Below are 14107 nucleotides of genomic sequence, written 5' to 3' on the forward strand. Positions count from 1 at the left end.
ATACATTAGTACTAAGTTTTTGGTTTTTTGTGTACCACTTAAAATCCAGGGACACTGCCTTATCATAGGGGAACACAGAGGCAAATGCAAGAAACTGATGAATGAGATCTCTACCACCTATTAAGAATAATCCATTCTTAATAAGGGCCTTACCTCGCTGACATATAGTCTACCACATAGAGTGCAAGAAATTCTGTTCCCAATCTGTGTGCTGTGGGCTTCAACTTGACCTCAAGTTTAAAGCATTCATATCCAGTGGAGTAAGGAACCCCACTGCATCCAATAATAGAGCTGCATGTGATGTGTAAGAAATAGAGGACTTCAGAGAAACTTGCAGGAGGAATTCTTTATGTCTAAAGGTGAGAGGACACAGTTTCACGGTCCGTACGGACCATCTCTGCACGGTCTGCTCACCTGGAGCTCCTGAGCCTGGGACAGCCTGGACTCAGTGGACAGTGGCAGGCTTGATGGATAGACTGAGTTCCCGTCAATAACCAGTCTGGGTGGTCAAGGCCCCAAGTCTAAATAAATTTGCTTCCCAACCCTAAGAGCATGTTTGGAATTCCTCAAAGGGTTATTTTCTCCCACGTATTTGTTACATTTTACTCGACTCTTACAGGTTTGGAAAATAGGATCTGCCCAACTTCCAGAACAATGTGCATCAACTGGACGTTCTCAGGAGAAGAATGCAGTGTTTCCAGATGAACTTGAGCTGACACTGTCCCTGCTGACAAGCGCATATCCCACAGGCCTGACCATTGGATGGGAACGGAATCCCCTCCTTCCTGCCGAGGTGTCTGGCTGGCTCCCTTTCCTGTTCTCCTAGGCTGCCTCTAGCCCTCTCAGGTCTGCGGTCTGGCCTCTTCCAGGAGCCCTTTGGAACCTGGCAATGGGGCGAGGGCTGTGGACACCAGCCCAGGTCTTAGGCCTGATGTGGGGCAGAGGCAGGGCTGCCCCTTCCATGTCATTGTCACGGCTCCGGTGGGCTTCTCAACCCCCGGGTACCAAGCATTCAAGAAACACAGTGAGATGATTAGCTAGTATACTTTTCCTTGTTAAATAGGATTTGTTGCTTTTTTTTTTTCCACATTGCAAAAACAAGAATATACGTTACAGAAAGTACAGAACAGCACAAAGAAAATAAAAATCACTCAAAACCCCACCACTTGAATAACCACAGTAAACTTTTTAATTTTTGGCAGGGTTGGCAGGGTGGAGTTGATTTGTAGCTGGGGCCACAGAACAAAAAGGATGTTCAAAGGTCGGCTTCGAAATCTATGTCTAACCCCTCTCCCCTGGCCTGCCCTTATAAATCCCCATTGACATGATTTTAAGTTCTCATAATGCCTCACAGTCACAAAGTGTAACTTCCTGGCACAGCTCTCTTGCTTCACAAGGCAACCACAGATTAAGAGCCAGGGGTGTGTTGGCAGGAAAAGCAGACATAGTGACCTTCTTGCCGCACGGAATCATTATGTCTGGGTGCAGTCTGAGAGTTTATTTTCGGGTTTTGCATTAACTCCAGCTCAGAGGGCCAAGCATTCCCTCCCTCCACTCCACAGAGCTGGAAGGAGGCAGAGAAGGGATGCAGAGTGAGAAAAGGAGGCCAGGCTGGTCAACGGTGAGGCTGCCCTTAGTGAGGGGAATGCCACTCAGACACACAAGGTTCCCAAGTTCATTCACTTACAACTAGACTAGATTAAGTCCTCACCAAAGGAAGTAGTTCTAAATGTCTGACCTAAATCTGCAATAAAATGCCCTTAAAACAGTTGTGGAAGTAGAGTTTCCTTAAAAGTGTAGTTTCACTTCTGGATGATATTCTTCATTTCACTTGTCTTCTCAAAGGTGAAAGGGATATTACCCACCATCTGATCAGTTTATTCCATTCACAGAGATTGCCAGGCACTGAGTTGGGCATAAAGAAATAAAAGGCTCCTCTACCTTGCCTTCTTCTGCAAGCAAGCCCTGGCTCTTTCCCTCGTGCCATCTCCACAGAACCCTGAACCCAACTTAGGATTGAAATGATACTCGAGTCCAGCACTTCACTGAAGAACACGCCAGCACATCCACTGACCAGCACACACCAGAATAACCCTGAGATACTAAGTCCTGCACGCCACGGTGAGTCCGCACACTCCTCAAAGACCATGTCTTGAATTGAAAGTGGGGTGGGAGGGACTACACAGAGGATGGGCACCTCGATCCTGGTGGGAAGCACTGAGTTGGTTCCAGCCCTAGAGAGGGAATCAAGTCAGGTGGAGGAGGAGAGAAGGAAGCACACCTCCCCAACCTCAGTCAAAAGAAGCCCAGGGGGACTTCCCTGGCGATCCAGTGGTTAAGACTCCGTGGTGCTTCCAATGCAGGGGGCACAGGTTGGATCCCTGGTCAGGGAACTAAGATCCCACATGCTGCGTGGTACGACTGGGAAAAAAAAAAAAAAAAAAAAAGAAGAAGCCCAGGGGCTGAGATCAAGGTGTGGGGCAGGAGTGGGCCTTGCAGGCTGCGGGCACCAATTGGCATGCATATGTTGCACCTCAGGCAGTGACAAATGGCCCACTGCATTTCCCTGTCTCTTTCAGAGCCACCTGGGAAAACAGCAGGCTGTTGCCATGGATGCTAGAAAGAGCTGAGCTGTGGGTTTGTAGCCTAGCACTGGTCTTCCACTAATCTTTCCGCGAAATTTCAAGTGCCATTTGACCGCTTTCTTATCAATACCGCTCCTAGGAAGTCCACCCAAGAGTTCTGCTCTCTGGGATTTCTCAGGACAAAAAACACGTTGCTGGGAGGGAGGGGTGTCCATATAAACTTGAAACCTCAAATTACACTGGGAGGAGTTCTTTGTTGGCCAGGCTTGACACCTTATATAATTCCTCAGGCTGAGAATAAAGCATGATTTGGCACTGGCCAAATTCAGCTGCACTCAGTGGGAGGACTGGGAATAGGTGGACGAGAGGGAGACAAATAGAAAAGGAAGGAGTGGCTACAGAATGAAAGCCTGATTAGACAATTGTGAAGATAAAAAGGCCTGTCTGTGAAACTCTGACCCCTTTAAAGGACAGAGTACAGTTTCATAAAAGCAAGGACCCAACCAGGCTGCAGCTAATCGTGGCTGCGTTTCTGCTGTCAGTAAGTGATTTCCATGGGAACATGGCTGGCATCATGAGGATGCGTCCAGAGGATGAGGGGGAAGGGCAGGGGAGAGAGCCCTGCTCACCTGTGCAGCCCTCTTGCCTCACAACCCCCGAACCTCCATAAGGACCACAGAGTTATGGGAAAGGCTCTGTTCTTAGAGGCAGGACACCCAAGCTTGCGCCCTGGCTCACCACACACCAGCGTAAACCATTCCGTCTCTCAGACTTTGCTGAGATTACTTGCATTTGAAATGAGGGTATTGATACTTCCTGAGCCACCACATCTGGTTGTTTGTGAGGCCTCAAATAAGATGAGACATGTGAACGTGCTCTGGAAGTTGGAATGAGCCGTGCACAGGGAGCCATGCACATGCGCATTTTATTACTATATTAACCTTTCCTGCTCTTTTTCTGGCCTGGGTTGCATCTCGTTTCCGTCTTCTATAACTGCTCTCCTCCATGGCTGGTCAGTTTGTACCCACTGCTCCCTCTGGATCACACTTGAGCCCTGACATTGTGCCACTCCATCTCTCCCCGCGGGGAGCACAAAGGGAGTCTTCCTCACACCCTGTGTCTCCTCACTCTCCCGAGACCTGTCACCTTCATATCCCCCAACACAGGTTGCACTTTTCCATGAAAATGTTTAGTATAGATACCCGATGAAAAACTGCTATTATGTTTGATATTCGTGTCTATTTGTTCCAGCAGCTACCATTATCTTAGCTAATCTAAATACACTGGAAAAGAAAACACAAGCCGCACCCAGCTGCCTTTTTAAGCCTGCTTCTATCAGAACTGTATTTTCAGTGCCAAGTCAACTTTAATCTCTCAGATGTAGGATAAGAAGGCTATTTTGGGGAGGTACCTGGTGCGCTGGCATCTCTATTTGGGTATAAAAATTACCCACAGGATTTAAAGGTGAAAACAAGAGCATAAGGGTGTGTGCGCCCTGGCGCTAATCTGGCCGTGTGGGCTGCCTGGGCAGTGGTCTGAGCAGGCCCAAGCTCCGCGGGGCAGTCTAGAGCCAGACTGGACCTCCAAGTTCAACCCTAATGCTAATCCCAGAGATTTTAAAAAGTAGGCTCCTCAGGTGCTCAATATGTCCTGGAAGGGTCCTGTATGACCTCCAAAGCCAGAGTTGGCCAACAAAGCAAATCAAAGGATTCGTTCATTATTTTATCCGTTCAAACAAGCATGTTTTGAGAACTTACTAGGTATTCCTAGGAAGTTTCTGGTGGTGCAGGGTCTAACCATTTCAAGTCCTGCTTTACATTTCCCAAGCACAGGCCACCAAACAGTATGGAGTGTTCCCCGGACCCTCTCCAGGGCTGCAGAGCCATGAGGACATGGCACCTTCCCCCTAGCAATCATGCCCTTGCCAATTCGGGGGATACCGCCCAATGCCCTAAATTTGAGGGAATGAAAGTGCAGAACTATGGAATGGCTAGATGGTTTTCTGCTCCCACAGAGCTGTGCATCATTAATGCTGTTCCAGGATTCAGAAAACTGACCTTAGTTTTACATGAGCAAATCTGCCTCAAAAAGGACCTCAAAAATGTCCTTTAGTCTCCTTTGAGGAGTTGCATACTCAGGGAGCAAGGCCTCCTCTAATGAGGCCAAGGAATGGATGATACAAGTCGGTCAGTGATTGAAAGGGGAAAAAATAGCAATAATGGCCTGTCCAGGAACTTTCCCCTCTGAGTTGGATTTTTAGACTTTGAATTCTAAGAACAGTCTCTGAGAATAGGATCACTCTTTGATAGAATATTTCCCTGGCTTTTCAGGCATGTTATAAACAGACAGTGCACTGCATGGCTGATGAACTGACTTAAGAGTATCCTGAATGTTCAGAAAAAACGAAGGCAGGCAGGAAATCACACACTGACCTTCCTTTCCAATGGAAATGGAGCACATGACTAATTTCAAAACCATTAACATGTAAAAGCAGCATATTTCTTCTGAGAACATGGCACAAAGGCTCTCCAAGGAGATTGCTGGGACATGATTACCAGCAACATTTAAGTTTTCAAAAACGCACCAAGGAGGCTATTCACTAAGAGTGTGTTAGCGGCAAAGTAGCTGCTTCATTAAACTTAAATAGCCGCAGCAGGGCTGTGCCTACAGACCCAAGCTACCAAATTATACATTTCTTTTCTGGATGCTTCACTGACCTCATTATGTAGAGTGGAGAGTTTGTCATTCCAAATAAAGTGACCATCCAAGTCTTTATAAACATGTCCATCAGGTGCTTGATGAGTCTGCAGAGTGAAACACTGGGAGCCCAGTGAATTAAAAAAACAAACAAACAAAAAAACGACTTCTCTTTTTGTCGGTTCATTCTTCCCTGCTACGTGCTCATTGTCACACTCACAGAGCAGAGTAAGCAGGTGAAATGCCTGCTTCCGAGCATGAAGGAATTTTTGATTTGGGGGTTATGGCATTTTATTGAGAAACGTGTAAACACCAACGATGAACCATGGGAAGAAAAAAACCCAGACCAGCATAAGGCAAGTTGGATCCAGAGAGAGTTACAGCTTGTTCCCAATGTTCTTTTTGAAACTTACATCCAGAGTTATTTATCATTTCCCATCCACGTTATTAATTCTGATTCTCAGCCACAAGAAGTATCAGGCTAATTTTTCTTCCATTTAAGATTACTATATTTTATTTTCAGCCAGGTAAAATCCTCTAGTTCTGCTGAAGGCAAATCAAGTAACAATTATCATATTTATACATATTTTTTCCCCTCAAGAAGTACTCATGAAATTAATTCAGATTTTGGAGGCTATCCCATTTTTTTCCGCTTCATTTTAATTATATAGAGGAAAATGGCAATTAAAATCCCACAACAACCCTGTGTGTTCAGAGACAGCGACAGCTGAATCACACTTGTAAATAACAACTGGTCCTGCACAAGGAGCCCTGCTGAGCTAGGGGAGCCCTGGGGAAACAGAGCTGCCCGGTTGAGTTCCAGGGGCTCGGGAACAATCAGGGCACATAAGAAACGCTGAAACGTCAAGTTTAAAAAATAGAGGGGAGTAGGCAAAGCAGAATGAGATATTCACGGGACGTTACTCAGAGATGAGAAAAGTGTATGCTTCAAACGATATTCAGCGTGCCCAGTGCCAAACGGCTACCTGTTCAGCATAAGGAAGGTATGGAGGGTACGGCACACTGACCAGGATATCTGATGATACGGAAGGAAAATATTTTGGCTCCAAATGAGGGCTGAATACGCTCTAAGGACTACAAGTTCTGGATTTGTGGATAGGTTCATACACATCTTCCACCAGCCTCCAAGTGAATGCTCGCCATTAAAGGAAGTTGATTTGGGGTTCATTCCAAGTCGTATCTCACCCTCCTCCACACAAACAACTCCGTACTAGCTACACAGATGTGCTCCATCTTGACAACAGCCTCCCAGAGCCTGGAATAAAGCCAGCTGTGGCTTATTTTAAGCCCCAGGGTTCCTCGGGGCTTTCCCCAGCTGCATTTCACCAAGACCACGGGGAGGTTGCAGTCTTGCTTTCTCACGGGGTAGGGTCCAAGCTCTGCATTCTGCCAGGCTCGGGGGCCCAGGTCTCCTTGCAGTGTTTGCTGGAGCCCCAAGAGACGTTTGGCTGGTGGACCTCCATTTACACACGAGGATATCCGAAGTTACTCAGCTTGCCAAGGAATAGTAAGGCAAGTGCAGAGCAAAGACCAAAACTCTTTGGATTTTGCTTTTTAGCTCTGTCTTTGGCATTGTGGGTGGGCTCCCTATCATATGCTTCGTATTACTGAAAGTCCCCCAAACGCCACTTGTTCTTTCCCATGTGGTCACAGTCTCCGGGTGTTTCTGTGTTGCCTTTGTACGTACTTGGCTTTGGATTCAGGGGAACCTCTGGGAGCCTTTGTGGGGGAGGGGACAGAGACCTAGTTTTGGATCAAGGAGTCCTGACTTTGAACTGCTACTCAGGATTTACTTGGCACTCAGCCTCAGTTTCCTCCCTGACACGCTGGACCTGGGGTAGGTATGTGCCTGGCCTGTGGTGGTCACTCGGTAACTGGCAGTGCTTAAGACTGCAGTGCAGCAGGGTCAGCTCATATCAGCCGAGGACCAGGGTGGGGAAGAGAGGTCCCTTCCAGACCCTACCTCTAATCCCCTTGCCTAGCCCACCCCTCTGTAGTCATCCTTACCACCCTACCATCTTCCCAAGCGAATGTCTTGTGGGGGCAGAACTGCTGACAGCTCTGTTTTGACAGTCTTGTATGAACATAGGTACAAAACACAGAAATGCTCCCTGGAATTACTCTACTCAGCTCTTGGACACTGCTCCCCTTTCCCTCCACTACACACACACTCACACATACACACAAAAACTATAGTTTCTTTTTATTGGTTCCCTAAAATGTGTCCAGTCTTTTAAACCATCAAGATATAAACAAGCACAAGAAAAAACTAATACTTAGACAAGGACCAGGTTATCTGAGATCACTTTATCACTTAATTTCTTGACAGTTGTATACTCTGGATTCTTGTGGACCATGAAATTGGTGGCAAATGGGGCCTCATTCGTATTGATACTTCCTATTTACCTCAATGCAAAGCACTTCCAAACCCCTTCAAAGGGGGCTCTCAGGCCTTCTGTTTTCTAAGTAGAGCACATGCCCCCTCCCGCACTTGCTCCTCTGGCCGTCTGTCCCATCTTGCCCTGCATCTTGACATTGGTGGTTGCATTGGTCCCGCATCTTACACAGCCCACACCCATTGGAGTGTCAGCTTCATCGGGACATTTTTTAGTGTGAGAACCAGCCCACTCTCTCCCCAAGCCTCCAGGGGAGCTGAGTGTTTAGTCTGCTAGAAATGCTCCAGGGCATCCAGCTTACGTGGAGGGCTGTCTTCCCTTAGGCCACTCAACCACTCAGGAGGAAGGTCCTAAATCAAATATCTGGTCTGTTCATTTCTTTGTATATTCGTCCTTGCAAAAATAATGAGTGCGGTTCCTTAACGTGATCCCGCTTGTTTGACAGAAACAAAAACCACCTTACATGGACACTGAATTAACTTATTATCCAAGACCAAACAACCAAATATTAAACCAGAGGTCTACCTTTACTTTACAATTTTCATCTGATGGTAGTTTTCCTTCAGAACAGACAAAAAATTACACTATTAATAGCAATTGTGAGAGCCTATTTTTCTATTTTCATAGCACTATTCATTTTCTATTCTCTAATTACTTAATAAATACAGTGGGTCTTTACTGCCTTCGAGGGTGAAAATAACAGTTATACCCCTACGGAGCTCGTTCATTTGCTTTATGGGCTAAAAAATCTCTAGTGTGTCACAAATTAACACAATGTTCCCGAGGACTGTGTTTTACTCTTGAATCTCCAATTTCACTAATAAATGTGAAAAACACATGTAGCCAGATAAGTCCCTGGAGACCAGCCACTGCAGATGCTGAAGAAAGCAAGTTATTCCAGCGAAGATCAGCATTCACTTTCACATTGGAGACTATTTGTCTCCCAAATTCTCCTCCAATTGCTTGACATGAAGCAATGAAATTGGTTTCCAGTGACTACCCCCAAAATCTTAGAAAACTAGTTTTTTTTAAAAATAAAAGATATCTTCAAAAAAAAAAAAAAACATAAAAATTTTGATCATCAGATAATGTTCTTTTTCTAATCACATCTCCAGTGGATTCCCCACCACCTTCCGAGAGAGCTGTTACTCTTTTAAAAAAATATTTTTATCAAGAAAAATTTCAAACAAATAGGGAGAAAACTACAGTAACCCCACATATTCTTCATCATCCCAATCTAACAATTAAGATTTTGCTACACTTGTTTCACCCTTGCTTCCTTCCTTCCACCCTATTAAGATTTTTATGCAAGTCTCAGAAATTGTCATTTTACCCCTACATACTTCAGCATGAATTTCTAAAAATATGAACATTTCTTATAGAACCACAAAACCATTATCATACCTAACAAACTTAATAATTCCTTGGTATCATCTGTTACCCAAACTGTATTCAAATTTCTCCAACTGTCTTGAAAAATCTTTTATGGTTGCTTTGTTTAAATGATCCAGACAAGGTGTAACACTTGGATACATCTAAGTCCCTCTCACCTGCACACAGCCACCTCCCTTTTTCCCCCTTGCCATTGTCTTGCTAAAGAAACTCGCACAGGGCTCCTCTAAAGCCCCATCCCAATAGCTACGTTCTTAATTTTTCTTGTAGTATCATTTAACTTGTTCTTCTATCCCTTGTATTTTCTGGAACCTTACTGATTGGTTCAAGTTCAACTCTTCTGCAACAATAGCTCATGCTGTGTACTTACGTATTGCATCATAGCGGGCAGGCTCCTAAGATAACAATGAACCACTTTTAGTGGGTTCAGGTGAGGGCAGCCTGATTCCTCCATTGTGGAGTTCCCCATAACGTACCTAATGGTCTAATGATTGCATCCATTGATGACAGGTGCTTGAATCAATGATTTCATTTGGGGGCTACAAAATTATGCTTTTCCAATTCTAACTTTCCTTCCACATTTAGTGGCTAGAGTTCTCATGTGAAAAAGAATTTTCCTTCATCAACACTTGCAATCCGGTCATTCTGAAATACAATTTGCACAGAGAAGGCATAATAACTGCTTAATTCTTTCCTTTGACTGCCAATTTTCAGAGTAAGGAATTGGTGCTTTAGGTACATCCTATAGTAACTGAGTTGTTTTTGTTGCTTTCTATGTTATTCTTAAAGGTCCATCTGTCTTTATTGAAATTAAAAAAAAAATCAAATCACCACCCAGTAACTAATCCTTCTGCTTGAGTATAGAGAACTGGATTTGCAATGAAAAAGGACACAAAATATGTCTGAGCCCAAGTCCCTGCCATTGTGTATCTCTCTTCTCACTGGAAGGCCAGGCACTGTTTCCCTTGCCTACTTTGGTATATGACTCTTGTCTTTAGGGTTGATAGAGTCTTTCTCTAGGCTGAACACTCTCTGAAGACAGAGGTCTTCTGCATTTACTGATCCCTTAGGAAAACAAGAACAATCTTAAAATCTACCCTTTTCAGCTTACTGCGGCACAGTTGACTTGGTGTCACTTGCTCCTGTGGATTTCCACTGTCTTATCATTCACTGAATATATCTGAAGGTGCCACCAGTGTAGAAGCCAGTCAGCGGAACTACACCACTTCAGACTGACTAGCTAAGGTCATCAAGTCTGTATTAGATTTTTGGGCTTCGTCTGTGACCCATCAGGAAACCATTCCTGTCCAATGAAGCCTGCAGGTGCCATCTGGCATGGCCACACCCAGCTCCAGGCTGCAATGGTGGCACATTAACACGATGGGCAAGCTTCCACTAGGGGAAGAAAGAAACTGCATGTGGGTGAAACTTGCACATGTATAAGAAACAGCTCCTTTTTCACCTTCTCACTAATAAGGGTGAAAACATTTAGGCCATTCAGAGGTATTCGCCACAGAGGCATTTATAAGTCTTCCTTAATAACGGCTGACAAGTGTCTCTGAGATGACAGGAATCCAGGGTCTTTCTTCTTTGCTCTCTAAGAGCAGAGATATTTTCTGCCCATTATTGCCTTGTTTTACTGACAGGCATCTGTCAGTTAGACATTAAAACAGAGTGATAACGGGAAGATAATATGCTGGCTTTGTCCACACACTCCAAGAGGGAAGCACTCATGAAAAATGTGTATTTTGGTAAACCTAGATGCTCATGTGCCCATCTGCATTTCTATTAAGTTGGAAACTGAGTATAGAATAGCAAAGCAGTGAGAAGAGGAATAACAGAGGGATGGGATCAGAGGAGATTCCTAAATGGCCCTGTAGACACCAGTGTGGGGATCCACTGCTCTGCGCAGCAGGGGGATGGGTTAGGAAATGCTCGCCAAAGAGGATGAGCAGGATGGCAGCAGTTTTTTTCTGGCTTCACTGGAACTCACGGAGAGCTGCTGAACCAGGGAACTGGCAGAAAACATCTTCCATGGCTCTGTAAATGGAGGATGTTCACACATTCTGAAATAGCTTAAATACTCCCTTTGGAAACAGAGGTAAAAAGGGAAATGCACACTTTAAATAAACTAATAAAAGCAATTCAATTCCTACTGAGAATCTTCTAGTAAATAGTTCTCTGTCAGAAAGTAATATTGCTACTCAGATATTTGAATCTCCAGTCATACGTTCAGGTTCTGACTTCTTGGGTAATGCAAGTAAAAGCATATCCTACACACACACACACACACACACACACACACGCATGCCCCGTATAATGCCATCTTTTTTTTCAATCGAATAAAACTTTAATTTATTCAATTAATGATTATAATAGAATGCCATGTTTATGCTGACAGTTCACCATAAAATCTTACCATTCTGTACTGAGCCATGGAGTCTAGAGACTACTCAAGTATAATCCCTACTGTAAAGTTCTAATATGTGTACAGTGGGAGGAAAATAGGTGCCATCGTGTTCAGTGGCAGTAGTCAACTTGAATAGGACAGAAGCCAGAAATCACTAGCCTCACCGGCAAAAAGTGTTACAATTTTCTTTTTAAATTAAAAAATATTTTTTAAACATCTTTACTGGAGTATAATTGCTTTACAATGGTGTGTTAGTTTCTGCTGTATAACAAAGTGAATCAGCTATATTTATACATATATCCCCATATCGCCTCCCTATCCCACCCCTCCAGGGGGACACAAAGCACTGAGCTGATCTCCCTGTGCTATGCAGCTGCTTCCCACTAGCTTTATTTTACATTTGGTAGTGTATATATGTCAATGTTACTCTCTCATTTCGTCCCAGCTTACACTTCCCCCTCCCTGTGTCCTTAAGTCCATTCCCTACGTCTGTGTCTTTATTCCTGTCCTGCCCTTAGGTTCTTCAGAACCATTTTTTTTTTCTGACTTACTTCACTCTGTATGACAGTCTCTAGGTCCATCCACCTCACCACAAATAACTCAATTTCATTTCTTTTTATGGCTTAGTAATATTCCATTGTATATATCTGCCACACCTTCTTTAGCCATTCATCTGTTGATGGACACTTAGGTTGCTTCCATGTCCTGGCTATTGTAAATAGTGCTGCAATGCACATTGTGGTACATGACTCTTTTTGAATTATGGTTTTCTCAGGGTATATACCCAGTAGTGGGATTGCTGGGTCATATGGTAGTTCTATTTTTAGTTTTTTAAGGAACCTCCATACTATTCCCCATAGTGGCTGTATCAGTTTACATTCCCACCAACAGTGCAAATGGGTTCCCTTTTCTCCACACCCTCTCCAGCATTTATTGTTTCTAGATTTTTTGATGATGGCCATTCTGACTGGTGTGAGGTGATACCTCATTGTAGTTTTCATTTGCATTTCTCTAATGATTAGTGATGTTGAGCATCCCTTCACGTGTTTGTTGGCAATCTGTATATCGCCTTTGGAGAAATGTCTATTTAGGTCTTCTGCCCATTTTTGGATTGGGTTGTTTGTTTTTTTGATATTGAGCTGCATGAGCTGCTTGTAAATTTTGGAGATTAATCCTTTGTCAGTTGCTTTGTTTGCAAATATTTTCTCCCATTCTGAGGGTTGTCTTTGTCTTGTTTATGGTTTCCTTTGCTTTGCAAAAGCTTTTAAATTTCATTAGGTCCCATTTGTTTATTTTTGTTTTTATTCCCATTTCTCTAGGAGGTGGGTCAAAAAGGATCTTGCTGTGATTTATGTCATAGAGTGTTCTGCCTATGTTTTCCTCTAAGAGTTTTATAGTGTCTGGCCTTACATTTAGGTCTTTAATCCATTTTGAGTTTATTTTTTGTGTATGGTGTTAGGGAGTGTTCTAATTTCATTCTTTTACATGTAGCTGTCGAGTTATCCCAGCACCATTTATTGAAGAGTCTGTCTTTTCTCCATTGTATATTCTTGCATCTTTTATCAAAGATAAGGTAACCATATGTGTGTGGGTTTATCTCTGGGCTTTCTATCCTGTTCCATTGATCTATATTTCTGATTTTGTGCCAGTACCATACTGTCTTGATTACTGTAGCTTTGTAATATAGTCTGAAGTCAGGGAGCCTGATTCCTCCAGCTCCATTTTCCTTTCTCAAGATTGGCTTGGCTATTCGGGGTCTTTTGTGTTTCCATACAAATTGTGAAATTTGTGTTCTAGTTCTGTGAAAAATGCCAGTGGTAGTTTGATAGGGATTGCGTTGAATCTGTAGATTGCTTTGGGTAGTATAGTCGTTTTCACAGTGTTGATTCTTCCAATCCAAGAACATGGTATACCTCTCCATCTGTTTGTATCATCTTTAATTTCTTTCATCAGTGTCTTATAGTTTTCTGCATGCAGGTCTTTTGTCTCCTTAGGTAGGTTTATTCCTAGGTATTTTATTCTTTTTGTTGCAATGGTAAATGGGAGTGTTTCTTTAATTTCTCTTTCAGATTTTTCATCATTAGTGTATAGGAATGCAAGAGATTTCTGTGCATTAATTTTGTGTCTGCTACTTTACCAAATTCATTGATTAGCTCTAGTAGTTTTCTGGTAGCGTCTTTAGGATTCTTCTGTATGTATAGTATCATGTCATCTGCAAACAGTGACAGTTTTCCTTCTTTTCTGATTTGGATTCCTTTTATTTCTTTTTCTTCTCTGATTGCTGTGGGTAAAACTTCCAGAAGTATGTTGAATAATAGTGGTGAGAGTGGGCAACCTTGTCTTGTTCCTGATCTTAGTGGAAATGGTTTCAGTTTTTCACCATTGAGAACGATGCTGGCTGTGGGTTTCTCATATATGGCCTTTATTATGTTGAGGTAGGTTCCCTCTATGCCCACTTTCTGAAGGGTTTTTATCATAAATGGATGTTGAATGTTGTCAAAAGCTTTTTCTGCATCTATTGAGATGATCGTATGGTTTTTCTCCTTCAATTTGTTAATATGGTGTATCACATTGACTGATGTGCGTATATTGAAGAATCCTTGCAT

The 14107-nt window shown here is 43.3% G+C and overlaps 1 protein-coding gene across 3 annotated transcripts in view; it reads right to left on the bottom strand.

Annotated features, from left to right (window-relative positions):
- MARCHF3 (membrane associated ring-CH-type finger 3) overlaps nt 1–14107 on the bottom strand; it is a 148793-nt gene that overhangs the window by 38754 nt on the left and 95932 nt on the right. Inside the window, exon 1 of one of the 3 annotated variants that reach the window (XM_036847614.1) lies at nt 5303–5389. The exons of the other annotated variants lie outside the window; for them this stretch is intronic. The gene's annotated coding sequence lies outside the window, so the exon portion shown is untranslated. Of the gene's footprint in view, nt 1–5302; nt 5390–14107 lie in introns of those variants that run through there. 3 annotated transcript variants of the gene reach the window in all.

Source organism: Balaenoptera musculus, chromosome 3, assembly GCF_009873245.2.
Source record: "Balaenoptera musculus isolate JJ_BM4_2016_0621 chromosome 3, mBalMus1.pri.v3, whole genome shotgun sequence".
Taxonomy (NCBI): domain Eukaryota; kingdom Metazoa; phylum Chordata; class Mammalia; order Artiodactyla; family Balaenopteridae; genus Balaenoptera; species Balaenoptera musculus.